The 22,731-nt window shown below is 36.2% G+C and overlaps 1 pseudogene; it reads right to left on the bottom strand.

The window, feature by feature from the left end:
• Window positions 1-22,731, bottom strand: part of LOC122747505 — a 42,992-nt pseudogene that overhangs the window by 5,789 nt on the left and 14,472 nt on the right.

Raw genomic sequence — 22,731 nt, 5'->3', positions numbered from 1 at the left:
AGTTCAAATCTAGCCTCAGACACTTCATATTTACTAGCTGTGTTACCTTGGGCAAGTCACTCAACCCCAATTGCCTCACCAAAAACAAAACAATACAAAACAAAAGACACACAGAAAAGTAAATAGAGTTGGAACATAATCTATTATGCTTCAACTGAAGTAAAAAAGGCAGGGGTAGCAATAATGATTTCATATAAAGTAAAAATAGACCTAATTAAAAGAGATAAGCCCAGAAACTATATTGTGTTAAAAGGTACCATAGATCCTAGCTTCTTAAACTATGGTTTGTAGCCCCATATGGGGGTCATATAAATGAATATGAGGGTCACAGAAAAAAATTGGCAACCAAAAAAAGGTTATATATCACTATTTTATATACCTACATAGCCAGGGTCATGTAAAAATTTCTCAGGAGAAAAGATGTTATAAGTGAAAAAAGTTTAACAAGCCCTGCCATAGATAATGAAGTAATATAATTTCTGATTAAGGTCTTGTTGGGGGAGACTTACAACCTGGTTTGGGGGGCTACCTCACCCAAAGAATTGGAGGCTCATCACAAATATTAAAAAAAAAATAGTTTTATTAGGAGAGAGCCAGAAGACAGAATCACAATGGAGATTGTCCCAAATGGGTAAGAGATCTTGTCTTTTGTATATTTGCAAAACAAAAAAGGGGAAGGAATGACAAAGCAACTAGGAAGGCAATGCAAACAATAGGGAGGGGAGTTCAGAATAATGGAGCATCCATGCATATCTTGCCTATCATCTTGAAGACCTTGGTATTGTACACCTTATTCCTGAGGTGCAAGGCAAAGCTGTTTTTCCCCTGGGAAAGTTTAAGGATTCCTTCAGGGTTGGAATCATTTTTTTCTTGACCATTTCACAACTCTATCAACAATTCATTAGTGATTATAGTCATATAAAAATGCTCTAAATTACTATTGATAAAAAATGTAAATTAAAACAACTCTGAGGTACCACTTCACACCTATCATAAATAGCAAATTCTAAAGGGGATATGGGAAAATAAATACACTAATGAATTGTTGATAGAGTTGTAAAATGGTCAAACTATTATGGAGAATAATTTCAAACTATGAACAAAAGGCTATAAAACTGTACATACCTTTGACCTAGTAATACTACTAGTGGCAGCTAGGTGGCACAGTGGATAGAGCACTGGCCTCAGACACTTGATGCTTACTATCTTTGTGACCCTGAGCAAGTCACTTAACCCCAATTACCTAAAACATTTGGAGCCATCTCTAGTTATCCTGATGTATATCTTTCCAAATGGCTTTGGAGGAGAAAGTGAGGCCTGTGACTTTGCATTGCCCTCCCTCCCTTAAATTCAATTCATGACATGATCATCATCATCAACAACAGTGAATTCACTGTTAAATCTGTATCCCAAAGAAAAAATTAAAAAAAGAAAACTAAAAGGAAAAGGATATATATATGTAGAAATACTTATAGCAACTCTTTTTGAAGTAACAAATTGAAAATCAATGCTCTACCCATTAATTAGGTAATGGTTGAACAAGTTGTGGTATATGATTGTTACAGAGTACTGTTTTGCTATAAAGAATGAAGAGTGGAGTGGTTTCAGACATATTGTAGTCAATCCAACTTATTTCTGTCTTCTAATTTTGAATTCTTTGTCTTTGTTTACCATTATTAGTTTCTCCTTTTCAATCATGGAAAGTTGCCTCCTTTAATTTTACTCAACTGACTCTGAACAACACTAAATGTCACACAACTGTAGTACACTGAGTCTTCTACAAAATTTTATTATCTAACATCATTAGATAATTTTCTACTTATTATCTATATTAGTATTATCTAATCTCAACTGATTACTCACTACTATACATCAGTCCTTTACTCTTCCCTAAACCACCTTCTACCTCATTCTGCACAACATCTTTTGTAAGCCTTCTTTCTCTCTTCATGCATTCTATATGACTCCCTCCCCTTTTCTTAGCAAAGAAGCCTTCTTCATACTTTACTAAGGTCAAGTCTCAAGCTCTGTATTCTCTCAAATTCTGTATCTCAAATCCTCTATATTTCATTCCTTATAGCCCCCTCCTTTGCTTTAATCACAAATGAAAAGTTGACCTTTCTCTTTGTCAAGGTTACCTATTTATGCCTTTGATCTCATTCTCCCCCATCTTCCCAAGACATTTCCCCTTCAATCATCCCTTCTTTCATTCTAATCTTTAATCTCTCTTCATCCACCAGTCTCTTCCCTTTGTATTTTTTTTCCCACACCCATACCCTTCACTCATTAAAATGGAAGTTCCTTGAATAAAGGTAGTGCTTATTTTTGTTGTTGTTGTATTCCAGGAATCTACAAATTTGAATAGTATATTGTAGGACCTCAATAGATACTTGCTGGATTGAACTGAAGCTTTAGATGTGTCTCATTGACTTTCTACATTATAAACTCCATAAAGGCAGTGATCATGCCTTATTAAATCTCTATACATGGCTCCTCTCCCTATTTATTAAATCTGTTTTGCACTAGAAGGAACAAATTGTTTTTGTTTTTGTTTTAAAATATTATTCTGGAAAGGAGGTAGAAGCACTTTGGCAAAGAGAAGGACTTCCTCAAGGAAATGTCAATACCAGAGTAATGAGTGAACACAAAAATACACCAGATATACAAACACACATAAAATATAGTTAATTCTCAGCAAACGCTGACAAAGTTTTATTTCTAGCCTAACTTACTCTTGCAACCCAGTAAGTTTCTACTTATCTCCCTATATTATTATACACTCAAGAAATAGAAACTCATTTTAATATTAGCCTCTAATTAGCATGCCAAATCCATGTCTCAAAAAAACCATGGTGCATTACAAAACCAAATATAAATTGCATCTTATCCTGTGCTAACTTGATACAGCTCCCATAAACACCTGCAAATAAAGACTATGATATTTATGGAAATCCAGTGAATTTTTGGTAAATATCTCCTTCAGTGTTTTCCTAAATAAAAACAGAAAAATGGCCATTACTCATTTCCAATGCTAAGTAATCTCATATATAACTTGATAAGAGAGCAACATGCATTGCTTATTTATTGACTGCACATACAGGGGGAAAGCAACCTTGGTTTCAAGCATGCCACAAGTCTGGCAGCATTCTCCAAACTATCCATCTGCTTCTTAGCCAGTGGCAATTACTTTTTTACAATGACTCAGATTTTTCATTCCTGCCTTCCAAAAGTCCACAAAGAAGTCAATTGCCCAGCAGCACCAACCTCTAATGTCTGATCCCTTGGCCTTCTGATCTCTGAAAGTGGAGTCACTGCTGAAACAACAGTGTGAAATGCCAATTTTAACACAAATGGCCCTATTTTGCCTGGGGTAGAAAGATGCCTGGCCTAAGCTTTGTGGGTGTGTACATGTTATTTAGGCAGAGGGCTGAATATTCTGAAAGGTCTGTGGCCAAGCTGTACCTTCTATATAAAAGTAAACTTTGGCCATGATTAAAGGGGGTCTTACTTCCTAGACACTTATTTATTTTACACATGAGGAAGGCTCCTTTTGTGTGTTTTTATATTTTATATATTTTTTAATTTTTCTTTCAGTTAACATCACCTTAATTGCTTAATATAACTCTTCTCATCTTTCTTACTCAAGGAGCCATTCTTAGTAATAAAAAAGAAAAAAAAGGAAAGAAAAAAATGATCAGAACTAACCAATACAATAACCAAATCTGACAGTACATGCAATGTTCTACCTTCAGCCTTCCAAAAAAAGGAAAGGTATATTTTCTCATGTTTTCTCATGGCCAAGTTTAGTCATCATTGTAGTTACACAACTTTCTTCTCCTTCTCCTTCTCCTCCTCCTCCTCCTCTTCCTCCTCCTCCTCCTCCTCCTCCTCCTCCTCTTCCTCCTCCTCCTCCTCCTCCTCCTCCTCCTCCTCCTCCTCCTCCTCCTCCTCCTCCTCCTCCTCCTCCTCCTCCTCCTCCTCCTCCTCCTCCTCCTTCTTCTTCTTCTTCTTCTTCTTCTTCTTCTTCTTCTTCTTCTTCTTCTTCTTCTTCTTCTTCTTCTTCTTCTTCTTCTTCTTCTTCTTCTTCTTCTTCTTCTTCTTCTTTTTCTCTCTCTCTCCCCAGACACACACACACACACACACACACACACACACACACACACACACACACACACACTATTATATATTGTTTGCCCTGTCCTTATTACTTTACTCTGAATCAATTCATACACATCTTATAAGAAATAATTTCTAATATTTGGGTTTTTGTCGCTGCCTTTCTTTGTTTTTTGTATTTGCTTGGGAGAACTTCAATGCCTAGAAAACATTTTTTAAAATTAAAATAATTCTTCATATGGTATAACATTCAAACAATTTAAACTAACCTTTGAAATAAAAAAAAAGACAACTCAATGATTGAGCCCATCAGTTTTAGAAGGTAATAAAATAATAACAATAATAAATGGGGTTTATATAGTGCTTTATAGCTTTGTAAAGCACTTTGCAAATGGCAACTTTCCCTATGCTGTTTCAATTAATCCTCACTACAATCCTGAAAGGTAGATGCTGTTGTTAGTTCTATTTTTCAGATGAGAAATTGGAGATTAAGAGAGGTTAAGATGATTTGCCTAGGGCCAGACAGTAAATATCTGAGCCTGTATTTGAACCCTCTTTTTCCTTTCTTGAGGTCTAATATTCTATCCACTGTATCACCTAGCTGTCTCCCATAAAGGATAAAATAAATTGACTGTGTAAGCTCAAGAAATAAAATAAAACAGTCCAAACAGCATTCATCCCAATGCAGATAATGGTGGAATGCCTTTATATTTCCCGCTTCCTCATCAGTCTAAAGCTGTTTCCCATAAAACAGCTTTGCCTGCTCACCTACTCCTCCCTCAAACTCTCTTCAGGACCCTTTCTGCTTGGTGAACTCCTAATAAATTCTAATAAATTTTTAGTGTTCTTCCTTCCCCTGGTAATGCTTTTGCTTTGGGAAACTTATTTCACTGCCTCCAACATTCTAGGCAGACTCTTGGCCAAGCCCCAGCTGACTGCTGAATTCAATTTCTGTGCCTGCTAGAGCAAGGCATAGTGCATTCTGGGACATGTACTTGCAGACAGGAAAATCTAAACATTCTGAAACTGGGCACGTGTGTGACCTTGAAAACTAAGAGAGGAGATACTCCAAGGTGCACATCTATGTACAAAGAAACCTTACAAACTATCTATTTTTTCCCAGCAGCACCAATTTATTTACTTTTTCCCCAATGCTCCAAAAAAAATGAAGGTGAATGACAAGCATAGACTTTATTTAATTTTCACTAGCTGTTGTCAGGCACCTTTTCAGGCACACTTTTTCAGCTATCTCTCTGGTAGTCAATTATTACCCATGACAAAGTGTGGATTACTTTGAAAAGTTTGATGAATAGGCAGAAAAATAGCTAGATGAGTGGAAGGAAATGTCTTTTAGGAAAAACAATCCAAGCTACCCTCATGAGAAGCTGGCTTTGAGTTATCAGATTTTACATAAGGAAGGGAAATAGGAGACTTCCTAAATAAAAATGACACTGGTCTAGTAATCAGGAGATTTGAGCTCTTCATAGATCTTTGTGATGGAGAAAAATAGCACTTGATTCATGCTTAGGGGACCTATAGTCAAATGCCAGCTCTGCCATGCAATACCTGTTTAAAGTTAGAAAGGTCACATAATTTCTTGGGGCCTCAATTTCCTCATCTGTAAAATGAGGAAGTTGGATTTGATGATACAACTCAATATGACAAACATTTATTAAGCTCCTACTACATCCAAGATTAGGTTGTAGTAGGTCGTGCCAAATATGTGCTGATTTGGGGGATGCAGAGACAAAAGCTAACCACTACTCTCTAGGTCCTTGCATGCTACTAGGAAAGATCTCTTAATTCAAACAGTTTGAATCAATTTGCCCTAAAGACATCACACTAAAGAGCCCCACAAATGCTAAGTATTATCAAGAAAAGGCTTAGGGAAAAATTAAGAAATACTCTCTTGTCCATGTGTGCTTCTGGGATGATAATTAGAACTATCATACAAAAATATAAAACTGAGCTACAAAGAAGGGGTTGGTTAAGAGGGTAAGAGTGAGTGCCTGGGGGCGGCTAGGTGGTGCAGTGGATAAAGTACTGGCCCTGGATTCAGGAGTACCTGAGTTCAAATCCAACCTCAGACACTTGACACTTACTAACTCTGTGACCCTGGCCAAGTCACTTAACCCCCATTGCCCCACAAAAAAAAAAAGAGTGAGTGCCTGGCAACATTGACTTTGTGGGCTACTCTGGAAAAGATCCAAGGAAGAATTGAGTCTTGAATGGATTTTTAAAAGGGGTTAGCCAATGGGATATTGCCATGGAACAACAGCATTAGTGTTAGATGTTTTGGGTGGAACAAAATCAACAGACAGCAAGTAACTACAGAAAATTCATGCCCTTCATTTGCATCTATACTTCCACATCAATTAGTACTATTTGTTATCAATTAATAGTATTTATTCATATGAGAGCATCAATCATGTCCCTCTTTGTAATGCTGACCTACTTTGACTCCTGAATATTATTTTTATGTACAAGGATTATTTGTAATTTCAATTCTTTTGAGACCATGTGACCATGTGATCATGTGGTATCCTTAGAAAGATATTAGTGTTAAGGACTTTTGTATCAGGGAACCTTTTGGGAACATCACAAGTCTTGCAATTTCCTAAATGTCTTGATCTCCTCTTGCTCAATGCTAGACTCAGTTCATTATCCCTCTGGAGCTCTTATGCATGTTATCAGTCAATCTATCCATCCATCAATCCATATAAAGATTTTTAAATTGATATATAGAGATATAAAGATATATAGATGATAGATGGTAGATATTGATCTATAGCTAATTAAATATATTTATATAAGAAGAATTCAGTGAACTGAGTCCATTTACCTTTTCAGTGGGGACGATTAAATCAACCACTTTTGAACTGCTGTAGATTTAACTGAGCAGGTTTTGCAGTGTCCTGGAACTTCATGCAACTAGAAACAATGTCATCTACAAAGAGGAATATTTAAAGAATCAAGACATGTAAGTTTACTTATGCCCATCTTACAGATGAGGAAATTTAGGTTAAAGAGGTAAAGAGATAGGGTCAAAGTCATTAAACTAGTAAATAACATCTCAGATCAGTTCTTCTATTTCAAAACCATACAACTAAAAAGTTTAAAGGCATCTCAGTGTCCATATAGTTAACTTGTGTCAGAACAGATTCCCACCCAACCCCTTCCCCAAATGATATCCCTGATGAGTGAAAATTCAGCTTCTTCTTAAAGATCCCAGTGTCAAGGACCTCACTACTTCCTGAAACAACCCATTTCACTTTTTTATATTTCTAATTACTAGAGTCTTTCCTGCCTTCAAATGGAAATATTCCTTTCTGAAACTTTTACTTATCACAACTCCCCTCTGGCCCAAATGGAACTAGTCTAATCCCTTTTCCATATAGCAATCCTTCAGATGTTTGGAGAATGTCTTTGCTTGTCCCACTCTGCTCCCCCTCCCCTACCAATTCTTCCCTTTTTCTAGATAAACATTCTCAGGTTCTTCAATTGAACTTTATATCACATAATCTTCAGTCTCCTCATGTTTTCCTGGCCATCATTTAAGCATGTTCTGATTCATGGATATCATTCCTAACATGTGGTGCTCAGAACTGAATATAGAAATACAGTGGTAGTTTGACAAGGGCAAATGATAGTAGGATTGGCATTTCCTTCATTTTGTACATTATTCTTCTATTAACACTAATCCCAGTGTCATATAAGCCCACACACTTGATCAACAAGCATTTAGTAAGCACTTACTATGTTCCAGTCACTGTGCTAGGTGCTGGCAGAGTACAACAAATAACAGCAATAAAAGAAACAATCTCTACTTGCAAGCTGCTTACATTATATACTGGGGAAGACAAGAAAGACATATACACACACACACACACACATATATATATATATGTGTGTGTGTGTATATATATATATACATATCTTTATATATAATAAATATAAAAAGAATGAATACAAATAAATAAAAAGTGGTTAGATCCAACTTAGAGAGGATAGGCACCAGCATTTGAGGGTATCAGAAAAGTCTTCATGTAGAAGGTAGTGCTTTGGTTACATCTGGAAGGAAGGAAGGAAGCAGTAGAGAAAGAGTACATTCTAGACATGGGGCCCAGTCAATACACATGCATGGTGGTAGAATTTTGTATGTGAGGAACTGAAAAAAGTAAAGTTTGGCTGAATTGAAGAGCGCTAGAGAGAGATAAATGTACAATGAAGCTAGAAAGTTTGGAGGCAATATTTGAAAGGACTTTTAAAGCTAAAAGAAGAGTTTATATTTTAATCTAAAAGCATTAGAGAACAATTTGCATTTGTTGAATAGGGGAGTGACATGTTTAGATCTGTGCTTAGGGAAAATTGTTTTGAGAAGCATGTGGAGGATAGATTGAAGTGGTAAGAAACTTGTAGAAACAATTAGAAGGCTATTGCCATCATCTCAGCAAAAGGTAATGAGGGCCAGAATTGTGCGTGTAGAGAGAAAAGATCTGACCTGAGAGATGTTGAAAAAATGGAAACATCCAGATTTGACAACTGGCTGGGTATGTGAAGTAAAGGATAGTATATCATCAATATTATTAACCTGGAATACTGGAAGAAAGATAATGTATTAAATGAAAAGAAGTGGGTTTGAGCAGAAGGATACTGAGTTCAATGTTGGATATGTTGAGTTTGAAATGTCTCTGAGACACACAGTTTGAAATTTTCAGTAGTCAACTGGTGAAGAAGGACTAAAGCTCAGGGGAGAGAAAGAAGCTGAATACATAGATATAGGCCAGAGTCACAGGCATAGAAATGATTATTAAACCTATGGAAGCTGATGAGATCACCATGTGATAAAATTAGGTGGTCTCAGACTTAGCCTTGGGAAAATACACTTAGTGCCGATATATGGATGGTTAAAACCAAAATAGCAGACTGAGGTAGTAGGAAAACTAAGAGAAGATATTGTCATGAAAGTCAAAAGCAGAGAGTATACTATAGGAGAAGGTGGTCAACAAAGTAAGATGCAGCAGGGAAAATGATTGAAAGGAAAAATCATGAGATCTAAGACATTTGAGAGGGATTGAACACCTCATTGTCTAGAGATGAGAGAAAAGGAGGCAAGAGACATACTATAACAATATAGCAAACAATCATGATCTCTTCTCTTCATTTTCCTTTTGTACAAAAGAAAGTCAGGGAGGAAAGCTCATTTTTGTACATGCAAAGAAATATATATGTTCCTACAAGTGAAATTTACTAAACTATAACTCAAAGAAACTTTTATGCACCACCCCACCCCACCCTTCTTTACATTCCTCAAGAACACACAGGTGGAGTAGAACAGTAATGGCTTCTTGTTTTTTTCTTAACAGAGACTCATTGAATAGGAAGGGATTTTTTTTTTTGCAAGGCAATGAGGGTTAAGTGACTTGCCCAAGGTCACACAGCTAGTAAGTGTAAAGTGTCTGTGGCTGGATTTGAACTCAGGTCCTCCTGATTCCAGGACCGGTGCTCTATCGACTGCACCACCTAGCTGCCCCCAGGAAGGGATCTTCAACCAACTTATTTTATAGATGTGGAAAGTGAGACACATAGATATTTTGTGTCTTTCCCTAGGTCACACAGTTCATTAGTGGTAGATCTGGAAGTAGAGTCTATGTCTCTTGGAGGACTTTGCTTTAGCTGATGCATTTTTAACTCATGTTGGATGGACTTTCCCCCTATTTTTCTCTATCATGTTCCCTCATCTATATTCTGGATACTTTCATTTCAGTCCATTATTTCCTTCAGTCCTAATTTATTTTCTCACTTTTAAATTCCCCATTAAAATGAAAAGCAAAGGCAAGCTTATCCACCAGGCAATTTCTCTGAGGTTCCTAGTACCCTAATTATGATATGAAAACATGATTTCCAACTTTGCAGATGATACTAAATTGGGAGAGAATAAAAACAAATGAGGAATAATTAGGTAGTGTAGCAAGATATAAAAGGATTTACATCATTTATGTTCCTGGACTAATAGATGGCAAATGCAGGGCTTTGCAGATAAATGGAGGATAATTAGCTTTCACAAAGTATCAAAAATGGGGATCACAGTTAAATGGAAAGGTGCTGGAGAAGAGTGGCTTAAGAAAATAGCCATAAAAATGAGTAGCAAGGGGCGATTGATGCCTGAGGCAACATGTTGCATGAGCAGCAAAAAGACATTCCACAAACTTCTGTGTCCTCTCTCCAAACTTTTCAGTTCCATATCTCCCTTCATTTAGCCATTTGCTCCCTTTGCAGATTTTTGTCTCCAGGCTGTCTTTGCCATATGTTTAGTGTGATTCAAGGGGAAAGTTAGTACTTGTGAATAGTGACAAAGTGCCACCAGGGAGGCTGGGGACAGCATCTGCCATGAGCCACGAAGCCACTGCCTTCTGACTCCTCCACCTGGGCATTTGATCTCTTTCCTGTTTGACTCATCATCACTTACTGAGCTCTAACTCCTGAGGGATATCATTCCCAAACTTATTCTTTTCCTCCTTGCTGTCTTTAGTCTTTGTCTCTCAATTAGTTTTTTTTTTCCTTCTACTTTTAAATGTGCACAAGATGTCCTCAAACATGGGGAGGAGGGAAGAGTAAAGAAACTCTTAGTTAAAAATCCCATGGACCCTTTTCTGTCTCCATTCCCTCTATGATTCTTTTTATTGGTGTTGTTTATTTGTTTGTTTTTTGTTTTGGGTTTTTTTGTGTGTTTGTTTTGTGGGGCAATGAGGGTTATGTGACTTGCCCAGGGTCTCACAGCTAGTAAGTGTCAAGTGTCTGAGGCTGCATTTGAACTCAGGTCCTCCTGAATCCAGGGCCAGTGCTTTATCCACTGTGCTACCTAGCTGCCCTCCCTCTATGATTCCTGAAATATTTACTTCTTCCTCCTTAAAACTCTTCCCTCAACTTCTGAGATATTGCATGATGTTCATTATTCTTCTATTTTTTGAAAGCTTATTCCTCAGATTGGTATTTCTCCTTCTACCCTTTAACTCTGAGTATTATAAGAGTCTCAGTCCTTGGCTCTCTTTTCTCCATCCTTTACTTCAGAGAGCTCATGTGTTTTCATGGCTTCGATTATAAACTCCATTTGTTAAGACTCAGCTTAAGTGATTCACCTGGAGGCCTTTCATCCATTTCCCCCTCCACCTCCTTCCCCTCCTAACACATCTGTTGAATATAATTTCTCCCTACTTGCTATCTGTAGCATTGATGTGGGATTTCTACACCAGACTTTCCCAAGTACTCTTTCCACCACAACTTTCCCTGTCAGGCAGGACAGGGGACTGGTCATCTATGTTGCTCTATCACCTCCTTTCTCAGGGATTGATAATCAAATTAATCAACCAAAACTAATGTGGAGCACATGATCATCTTTATTACTCCACTCAGAATCCCTTTGATTCTTCATTGTATACTGCCCAGAATAGTATACTGCCCAAATCCACACCAACCCCATCCATCCAGTGGCATGTCTCATCCTTCCCTTCCAATTCCCTGTTTCCTCTGGAATCCTTCTTCTATTTTTAACAAACTGCCCTTTGTATTAGACTTGTAGCCACAACCCAGAAAGTATTTGTGCATATCTTATATTTAATATATGTATAAATGTGGTTCCTCCACAATAGAATGCATACTCCTTGAGAACACAAACAATTTTATTTTGTATATTTATCCTCAGGACCTAGCATTGTGCTTAGATTTTTAAAAAAGTGCCTACCAAATCTTCATTGGATTTAATTGAATGATATACATACCTACTGCCTATTTTATAGTTTTCCATTTTCTGTGCAAATAGAATCATAGATCCAAGGCTAGAAAATGACCTTAGAAGTCATCTACACCAACCTTTTTTATTTTAGAGATGAACAAACTGAGTCCAGAAATATGAAGTGACTTGTCTATCAAGGTCACATGGTTTTCTACCTCTAAATCCAGCACTCTGTAGACTGTACCATTGGTCATTTAAATGATAGTTCATCAGTGAAGAGAATCCATGCATTTGTAGTTGGAAGAGAAATTATCAATCGTGTAGTCTAATGATCTGATTTCGCAAGAGTGAAAAGCGAAGTCCAGCTGATTAAGTGAATTGTCCAAAGTTGCACAGCTAATAAATAGCTGAGCTTGAATTCAACCCTCTGACTAAATCCAGTACTGAATCCACCTTAATGAACTTTCTGGATACTTTTTGCTCAATTTAAAATGGACATTTTATGGTACTCAAGCTATCCATATGTAGTATGCCATATTTTCTACTTGAAACAGTTGTTCCATTTGGTCAAACATACATTTATAATTCCTACAAAACATTCAGTCTGTTTCCAGTATCCAAGTCCACTTCAGGACAAGGATAAATTAAAGGAAAAAACCTTCCCTCTGCATTTTTATCCTCCTTTCTTCCATTAAAATCTCTGAAACAGATGGCAACCCTCAGAGAATTGTTGAGTCACACCAGTAGACAATTCCCTAGCTAAGTGGGATTTGGCAAAAAGCCATCTGGAAGCACACAGCAAAGAGTATATATTAAAGGTCTATAGGGAGCCACAGCGTGGAGCTGGAGCTGAATCCTCTCTGCCTCTCTACCTTTGCAGGCAGTAGGGCCTCAAAGATGTATAAATATAGCTGCCACACATAGAAGTACGTGGAACATGCATCAGTCATTTATTCTACATCCAACAAATAGTTATTAAGCAACTACTATGTTTAGAATACTGTGCTAGGGACTGAAGGAGATGCAAAGTTTAGAGAAGGCATAGTTCCTCTCCTGTTGGTATTTATAGCCTAGTAGAGTGATGACATATACATAGTATTAAATGATAAGTAACTATCTGAAAGAAGCTTTCAGATATTTTTGCCTTTATAGATGTGGAAGTTTCAGAACCAGGAACAATTATTTTTTTTGAAACAGAAGACTTCAAAGTAAAAGAAAGAGGTACAAAACAATGTGCTATTTAATGTCTGAAGGTTACATGTCCTAGAAGGTTACACGGTGAAGGTGGTGTTCTGGTTGGTTTTCCTGCCTTAAATCATTCTATATTCTAGTGTATTGTCCACTCAAATGCTGAAGTGATATTCTTATAGCACAGGTTACCATGTCACCCCTGCATTCACACTCAGTACATTACAGGGTTTCCCTACCACCTGCAATATTAGACATAACATCCTTGACTTTTAAAAGTCCTTTACAACCTAAGCTCTTCTAATTTTTCCAGTATTCTTATACTTTCCTCACTTCCACATAACATATATTGATTTAGTGAAACTGATCTTTCTGTTCCTCTCACACAACACTGTCTTTTGATTCTATGTCTTTTCACTGTCTGTCTCTCTAACCTGGAGTGTTCTGTCAGCCACCTCCTCTTTATGGTTTTCACCTTCTACAAGAGGCATATCTGAGTCCCTCTTTCTACTAATGCCTTCCCTCTGTGAACATCTCCTATTTGCATGACAACTGTTATTTGCATGCTGTTTCTCCCATTAGATATGATCTCCTTCAAGGCACAAACCACATGTTTGCTTTTCTTCATTTCTCTAGCACTCTGTACAGTGTATGGCACATAGTAAGTGCTTCGTAAATGCTCGTTACATGACTGACCACATGTAATTTGAAGATTTGGTAGCAACCTTTAGATGTGCATCTTATTAGAAATAATGTTTTATAAATCACAGGATTTCAGAAATGGAAAGGGCCACACACCATATAGGCCAACTTTTACCTGAGCAAAAATCACCTCTACATTGTTGATTTTTTCCTCTAATCTTTCCTTGAATCTCTCTAGTGAGGTAAATCCAACCATCTTCCAAAGCAAACCATTTTACTTTTGGACAACTCTAATAATTAGAATTGTTTTTTATTGGATAAATATGATTATCAGTCATACTTTGGTCTATTGGGCCAAGTAAATCAATCAAATCCCTCTTTTATATGAGGATCTTTCAGATACTTAGATCATGTATACATTATATCAAATACTTAGATCATGTTTACATTATACCTTCTCTACATCAGGCTAAATATCCTTGAGCATTCCTTCAACTGATCTTTATATAGCAGGGTTTCAAATCCTCTAGCCATCATAGATTTTCTCCTCTAATCATTCTCCAACTTAGAAATGTGAATGCAATGCAATTCAATAAAGAATTATTGTAGCATCTACTTTGTGCCAGGTATTATACTAAGTGTTGGAGATATAAATAATAAGAAAGATAGTCCCTGAGGAATCCAAATCATCATCTGGCTCACTTTTCTACCAAATGACCAAATTAATTTCTTGCTAAGACTATCTCAACTGTTGGAGTTCATCCTCATAATTAACAATTATGTGGAGTAGCATGGCATTTCTGGTGGTCTTCCTAAGGAAAACTGACACCTCTCCAAGACCACAGAAGTACAGTAAATCTCTTTGGTTTTAGGATTGAATAGATATGGGACCAAATTAACATGGGATCAAATCAGACATGGTGAGAACCTTGTTTAGTCCACCAAGGTTCAGGCTGAACACAGTCAAGGGCAATGATTAGGAAGATTAGGACTGAGGACCCGGTTTGTCCAGAAAATTAAGGGCAGTGTTTGACATTATTCCAGGGGAAACCTCCAATGGTGTCAGAATTAGTGTAGGCCTCCCTGATCTCCAAATTAGTAATCTTCTTGATGATCAAAAAAGGGACTGTGGTTAAAATTAGGCTGGTTGTCCTTTGGTAGAGTTTTCTCTCTCTTTTTCCTTCTCTTCCTATAAATCTCCTCAGCCCTTTCATTATAGCTAGTCCTTTACTGTCTAGGAGCCATCCTGATATCTCAGTAGACATGGAGTTATGATAAAACTTTTTTTTTTCAGGGCAATGGGGGTTAAGTGACTTACCCAGGGTCACATAGCTAGTAAGTATGATATAACTCTTAAAAGCAAGGGCTGCCAGTTCAACCTCAAGACCTGCAGGGAAGGGACCATATGACCATATCTCTTTATCAAATATTTATGACTTGTCTTGTCCTGTTTAGCTGAATGAGAAGATCCTAGATTAGTGAGGGCAATTTCTATTTGGCAGACAGTGAGGTGGGCTTTGACTGGGGTTTCCATTTCAGAAGTTCTCTAGAGTCCATAAGGTCTGTATTTTCCTTGGATTTTTGTAGAACACTGAACTAGACAGGGTGTTTAGAAGTGTAGGGAAGATTAATGAAGTCTCATACTGAAAACAGCTCTTCTAGCTTTACTGAGTAGGGACCTACTCTCATTCACCTTTTGATTAGGCTTTCAGTGGGAGATAAGGAGGAAAACTGAGAGATTTCTGATTTCAAAACTTGGGCCCTATTTTACATTGCATAAATAAAGACAGGAAGGAAAGGAAATTATCATGATTTGTAGAAAAGTATAGCATTATAGACTATAGACTAACATTTTAAGTGCCATGTAATATCTTTACTGTAAATTCCTAAATTATGATTTAAAATTTTTGTAACTTTTATTTTGTAAAAATTTGTAAGTTTTAGTGGATTTTAGGGAGTTTGCAGCTAGGATTAAGATTACTATCAAGCACCACGTGTCTCTCTCCCTTTGCTGGAGGATGAGAGATTTATTGTTCTAGTAATAGGTAATTTTACCTACTTGAGAATAAACAGAACTGAAACTAGTTTGAAATGATTCAACAGAATTTAATTGTTTAGGTAAATTAGCCTAAATCACCTAAATTCAAATAGACTATGAAATTCAAGAATAAAAATTTTAGTAATTATTTGGTATTATATAAGGAAATCTGTATAAGAAAGATTCATTGGAATGTTAGACTACCATATAATTGGGAAAACTGAGATTTTGAATTCTTGAAAGTGATGTGATGTAGTGCAAAACATGCCAAGCCTGGAGTGAGAAGACTAGCATTCAAATCCTGCCTTAGACACTTACTACCTGTGTGACCTTTGACAAATCACTTAAATACATTTGCCTCAGTTTCCTCATCTGAAAAATGAGATGGAGAAAGAAGTGGCAAAACCACTCCAATATCTTTGCTGAGACCATTTCTAGTGGGATCATAAAGAGCTGAACATGACTTAGCCCATGTTTCATGAAAGAAGTTTTTCAATTTCATATAATAAAAAATACTTATTTAAATATATTTATTTTAGCTTTTATAATTTCCTCTGTTCTTTGTTTTAAAATCCACATATGCTGGTTATAAATAGGGAAAATAAATGAAATTGTTGTCTTCTAATTTGAGGACTTATTAGCTTTAATCTTCAAGTCAGATATCCATTTGTGTTTATCATGATATATGGTACAATTTGTTGATCTAATGATATTTTCTTCAATACTGATTTATGGTTTTCTCAGAAATTCATAAGAATTAGGGAATTCTTTTTTTTAGGTAATCTTTTGAGAAGGTTTATCAAACACTAGGTAATTGAGCTCAGTTATTTCTGACTCTTTCTTGTCTAATCTGTTCCACTGAGCTATTTGGGGACTGGTACAAAATTGTGCCAATTCTTTTAACATAGTTTGAAGTCTGTACATGGTATATACCTTTCATTTCTACTTTTTGATTATTATTATTTCCCTTGATAATATAAATCTCGTTTCTCCAAATGAATTGGTTTTTATTTAATCTCCCCTTAAAAAATTCCCTTGACAGCAAATTAATTTAGATATTATCATTAATATTATATCAATATAAAAAGTTATCTCCCCTATCCCAAGAATTCCTCCACTTTTCTTTAAAAAAACTGATGTTTCCTTGTTGGACAAAATCTCGGCCAAAATAACAGCATCCTTGTAGGCTTTCTCCACTCTTTTAAAGAATGAAGTTATCCACAAAGCAAATCAAGATATTATTAGTTTCTCTGCTTCTGGCAGAGGGTAATATAACAGATGTTCAGATAACTGCAGTACCCATTATTATGATATTAAGACTCTAGGTCATACTTTGATGTTTCTCAGACTTTCCTCCTTTAGTAAAGAATGTCTGTAGATACTCTCACTTAAGCATCAAATACTCACTAAACTTTCCTGTTCCTGTATTTAATCACATTCTTGTATTTTTTTTATATACCATGCTACTTTGAGTACTGCTTCTTTATCTATCCTATTGCTATTGGATATGGTATACAAATCCAGGTCAATGGCCCAGTGTGGGTCCAATTCCACGAAGACTATCATACCTCCAGTTCCAAGGTATAAATGTTTTAACTAGGGTGCTTTCCAATTTCCTTGACAGTGCTAAATGGTGATGATATCACCTATAGACCAGTGAATGGGGATATGGGAAAACAGCAGGGAGAAATCCAAAACCTGATCTTTGAGCTCAGAAACAGCTGAGATTTAGTCATGGGCTAAAAGGAAGTCAAGTATTCATTTTGCTTTTTCAGAAGTCTTTCAAATTATTATGTGCCTCCACCTTAGTTTACTCCTTCAGCTTTTGAGGAGGCACAGCATAATCAGGGGTGGCAAGTGATATGAAAATTAAATTTAAACAAATTAGGACATAAAGGATAATATTAAATAGCATTAAAATCCCTTTCACCTTTGTCACTGAACTTTTACTAATTGTCTGAAAATAATATAAATGAGGGATCCAAAGAATCTCCTCAGTAAATGGTTCCTTGGTTGACCACAGTAGGGACAAGAAGGAATTTAGGAAAGGGATAATATGGTCCAATTAGTTCTATGGAAATTTGATGGTATAGGATATCTCTTACTTCATATATATGGATGAATGTGTATGCACACACATATATTTATATTATAGAGACATTTAATATATATGTATATGTGTATATATATAAGGACATGTATATTCATGTATGGATAAACACTTACATTTGAGTGTTATATTTGTAGACAAACATGTGTGTATAGTGTGATCTACATCATTAAAGAGACTTTCCCTATCACTGAAATCATGTCTAGACCAAACTATGCCTATACACATAATCCAAGGATGAAACTTCACAGGGTAAAATAGATGATATGATAAGGGAGCCAGGGACTTGAGAAGATGACAGTGTAGAGTTGAACTTACTCTCCAAGAGGTCAAAATGGGAAAAGGAAGAAAAAGTGGCTAGAGCAGGAGTGATGGCCTGGTGGAGAATTGAGGAATGGAGAGAAAGAAAGCCATAGTGGGGATGCTAAGTAGGTTTTTATATCATAAAGCAGAAGGAAAGTTGGAAAGCCAATACATTATAGTCAGATAAGAAGATTTCAGAATTCTTGAATGTGTTGGTGCTGGCACATTTGTGGGTGACAACAAGATCAAGGTCATGACTATCTTTATGTGCAGCTGAGATTGGGTTGATGAGTAATTCATGGAAACTGAGTAGGTTGAAGAAATGAACAGGTTGAACTGCTTTCAATACCACAGTCCTTTGACTAAAATAAAACCTTCAAAGACTTCCCATTGCCACAGGATGAAATTCAAACTTTTCAGTCTCACTATCAAGGGCATCTATCCATTACCTATCTCCCAGAATATTACAGAAACTTCTAAGTGGAATCCACAATCTCACCAAAGCATTCAGCTTAAGTGCATTTTTTTTTATTTGTAACACAGACATGCAAAATAAATGGACAAAGAATGCTTTTGTTCAGACCATGAGTCTGATAGGGAATTCACAGAGGTAGTTCATTTGTACATCTGTCTTCAGACACTTTATTTTTTTATGGGGCAATGAGGATTAAATGACTTATCCAGGGTTACACAGCTAGTAAGTGCCAAGTGTCTGAGGCTGGATTTGAACCCAGGTCCTCCTGAATCCAGGGCTGATGCTTTATCCACTTTGCCACCTAGTCACCCCCTCAAAGAAACTAAATAATCGATAGGAATATATTTTATTTGTGAAATAGTGAAGTGTTTTTAATGACTCCTAGCTTCTCACTGAAAGGAAAGACCACTTTCTGAACATCAACATTTATTTTCTGGTGCTTATAGAATTTCATGCTGTAAAGCATAAAATACCGAAATTTCTAAAGCCTTAAGGTTCTGAGAGAGAAGGAAAGAGATGTATGATGAGTATATTTAGTTCACAGAATATTACCAATGAGAAATTTTACATTACAGAAAACAGTGAGCATGTCATTCAGTGAGTTAGAGCTAACAGAAGATGGACAGCTTAAATGTTGCATTAGTAGCAACATAATGTGAAAAGATTTAGAGGAAGAACAGGTATAGATTTTGTAAAGGATTTAGACAAATACATGGACAAGACTCTAAAAGGATAAAAGAGCATGAAAGGGTCATGACTTGCGTTGTTGTGCTGCACATCCATATTGAGAAGACCATAGATTCTTTGTAATACTGAAACATTCTCATTATGACTCCATTGCTCCAAATTTCTCTGTATTGTTCAATGCCCTTAATTTAGATAGTTACACTTAATCTTTCTCTGAGTTTTTGCCTTAGATATTTCTTCATCCATTCCTCTATGCAAAGCAAAAATATTATTCATGGTTCAGAAAAATTTTCAATGTTGTCCAACTTATTGAGCACAAATTAATAATAACAATAGTTAAAATTTATATAGTGCTTACTCTGTCATAGACACTGTACTAAGCACTTTATAGATATTATCTCATTTGATCCTCACAACTACTCTGGGAGGCAGATTGCTTTTATTATCCCCATTTTACAGATGAGGAAACTGAAGTAAACAAAGGTTAAATGATTTGCCCAACATCACACGATTAGGAAGTGTCTGAGACCAGATTTGAACTCAGGTCTTCCTAACTCTAAGTCTCACTCTCTAGTCATTGCACCACCTAGTTGTCTCTAATCCCTCTCTCTATAAAAAGTATGGAATTTTTTATCTCTGACCTCTAAATTTGCAATTAAATCATACACCCCTTCTATAGACACACATTAATTCTGCATTATTCATAATGTAGGCATTTAGAGATATAGAATTTTCCCTAAGAACTGTTTTGGCTGCATCGTATAAGTTTTGGTATATTATCTCATTATTGTCATTATTTTTGATGAAATTATTATTTCTATGATTTGTTGTTTTGTGAACTCATTCTTTTTTTTTTTATTTTTTAATTTACATTTTTTATTTAAAGTGTTGAGTTTCAAATTCTATCCTTCCTTCTTTCCCTCATTCCTTTTCCCCTTCCCTGAAGTGGTATAGAATCAAATATAGGCTATACATATACAATTATGTCAAACATTTCCATCTTTGTAATTTTGTATAACAAGACAAATAAAAGAAAGAAAAAAAATGAAAGAAAGAACATTAAAAACAGCGTGCTTCAGTCTGTGTTCAGTCAACATCAGTTTTCTCTGGAGGCAGGTAGTATGCTTAATCGTTAGTCATTTGGGATTTTCTTGGATCATTGTCTTGTTGAGAATAGCTAACTCATTCACAATTCTTCAAGAAACAATATTATTGTTGCTGTGTACAATGTTCTGCTTCTGTTCACTTCACTATAAATCAGTTCATGTAAGTCTTTACAGATTATTCTGAAAACAACTTGGTTGTCATTTTTTATACCACAATAATACTCCATTACAAACATATATTTTGTACAAATGGTCCTTTTCTCCTATTCTTTAATGTTGAAGTTGTCAGGTCCTGTGTAATCCTGATTGTGTCTCTTTGATATGTAAATTGTTTCTTTCTGACTGCTTGTAGTATTTTCTCCTGCACCTGATAATTCTTAATTTGACTACTGTATGCCTCAGAGTTTTTCTTTTTTGGTTATCTTTCAGGACGTTACTGGTGGATTCTTTCAGTGATTATTATTTCCTCTGGTTCTAAGACATTGGGGCAGTCTGCCTTCATTTGTTATTGAAATATGCTGTACAGGCTCTTTTTATTTTTTTAATCATGGTCCTTGGGTAGTCCAATATTCTTAAATTCTTATTTAATTATTTAATTCTTAAATAATTCCTCCTGGATCTATTTTCCAGGTATGTTGTTTTTCTGATGAAGTATTTTATGTTTTCCTCCACTTTTACATCCTCTTGATTCTGCTTTACTGCTTCCTGATGTCTCATTGAGTCATTAGTTTCCATGTTCCCAATTCTAATTTTTTTTTTTGGTGAGGCAATTAGGGTTAAGTGACTTTCCCAGGGTCACACAGCCAGTAAGTGTCAAGTGTCTGAGGCCGGATTTGAACTCAGGTCCTCCTGACTCCAGGGCCGGTGCTCTATCCACTGTGCCACCTAGCTGCCCCACCCAATTCTAATTCTTAAGGAATTATTTTCCCCAGTAAGCTTTTGCACATCCTTTTCCATTTTGTCAATTGTATTTTTAAGGGTTCCCCAGCCTAGTTGCACCTCTTGTATAATGGATACCCTAGATGTCAGATATCCCTCTGCATTGGGACTGGGGGCCTCACAATTGGCCTGTTCTACCACTAGCCTTCTGAGCCAGGACAGAGTATGCTCACTTGCTGATCTGTGCTATGTCCAAAAGCCTTCCACTGGCTTACCCAGACTTTCTCTGTGCTGTGCTACACTCCCCTTTTACCCATGTGACACACACCATTCCTGAGTTCCTTCTAGGTTATCTTAAGCTGGAAGACTGTTTCATTCCATCTTTTTGTAGGTTTTATAGCTCCAGAATCTATTTAGAAACTTAATTTAATGTTGTTACTGAGGGAAATTTGGGAGACTTCAGGCAACTTGTTGGCTCCTTTCCACCACTTGGCTCATCCCCCTTCAACTCTCCAATTGTATTTTTTTCTGGAATGGTTTTCATCATTCATTTATCCTTATTTTTCAAGCTATTAACTCTCTCTTACATGACTCTCATTTCTTTTCCCAATTTTTCTTCTGTGCTGAGATACACTCCCTTTTTACCCAAGTGAGACAGACCTTTGATAAAGTTATTCTGTTATCTTAAACTGGGAGATTGTTTCATTCCAACTTTTTGTAGGTTCTGTAGCTCCAGAATTGATTTAGGGACTTGATTCAATATTATTTATGAGGGAAATTTGGGAAAGCTCAGGCAAATTCTTGGCTTCTTTCCTCCACCTTGGCTATGCATTGCATTATTCATGATGGACTTTTTTTTACACTTTCATCAAGTCTCATGTTTTCTCATGCCCAATATTTGGCTCATATTGTTTGCTATTCCTTCTAGCTCTAGCTTAATCCTCCTTAATTCTGATTCTACTTGAGTTATCCTGGACAAGTTGTGTAACTTCCATGAGCATTAGTTTCCTAACTTGTAAAGTCACATCACAAGTGTGATATGAGTAAAGTTATTGAAAATCTTGAAACATTATGAAACTTTTCAAAATATTACCAATTCCCTTATGTATGCACTCCAACCAGCATGTTTAAAGAGCCTACAATAAAAAGTACTATCTTAGGCTCCTGTACTATAAAGGCAAAGATTAGGAAAGGTACCTCCTTATAGAAACATAACCTAAGTCTCCAAGGTGTGATTTATCCATATGTCACACAGTTAGTGTCAAAGCTACATTTGGATTCAGGTTTTTACTCACCACCGGGCCAGTGGACTGTCCAGTGTTTCACACTGTCTCATTCTATTTTTTCCTCAAAAAATTAGTGATTTATGAGGTGGTAGAGAATAGTTGTTCAAGATTTTAACATTTATTTGGTTGTATTGCCTCACTACATATTCTAAAGGATAATCTTCTGTAA

Source organism: Dromiciops gliroides, chromosome 3, assembly GCF_019393635.1.
Source record: "Dromiciops gliroides isolate mDroGli1 chromosome 3, mDroGli1.pri, whole genome shotgun sequence".
NCBI classification, from domain to species: domain Eukaryota; kingdom Metazoa; phylum Chordata; class Mammalia; order Microbiotheria; family Microbiotheriidae; genus Dromiciops; species Dromiciops gliroides.
Note: the sequence above shows the minus strand (reverse complement) of the source record. Positions and strands in the feature narration are given on the sequence as shown.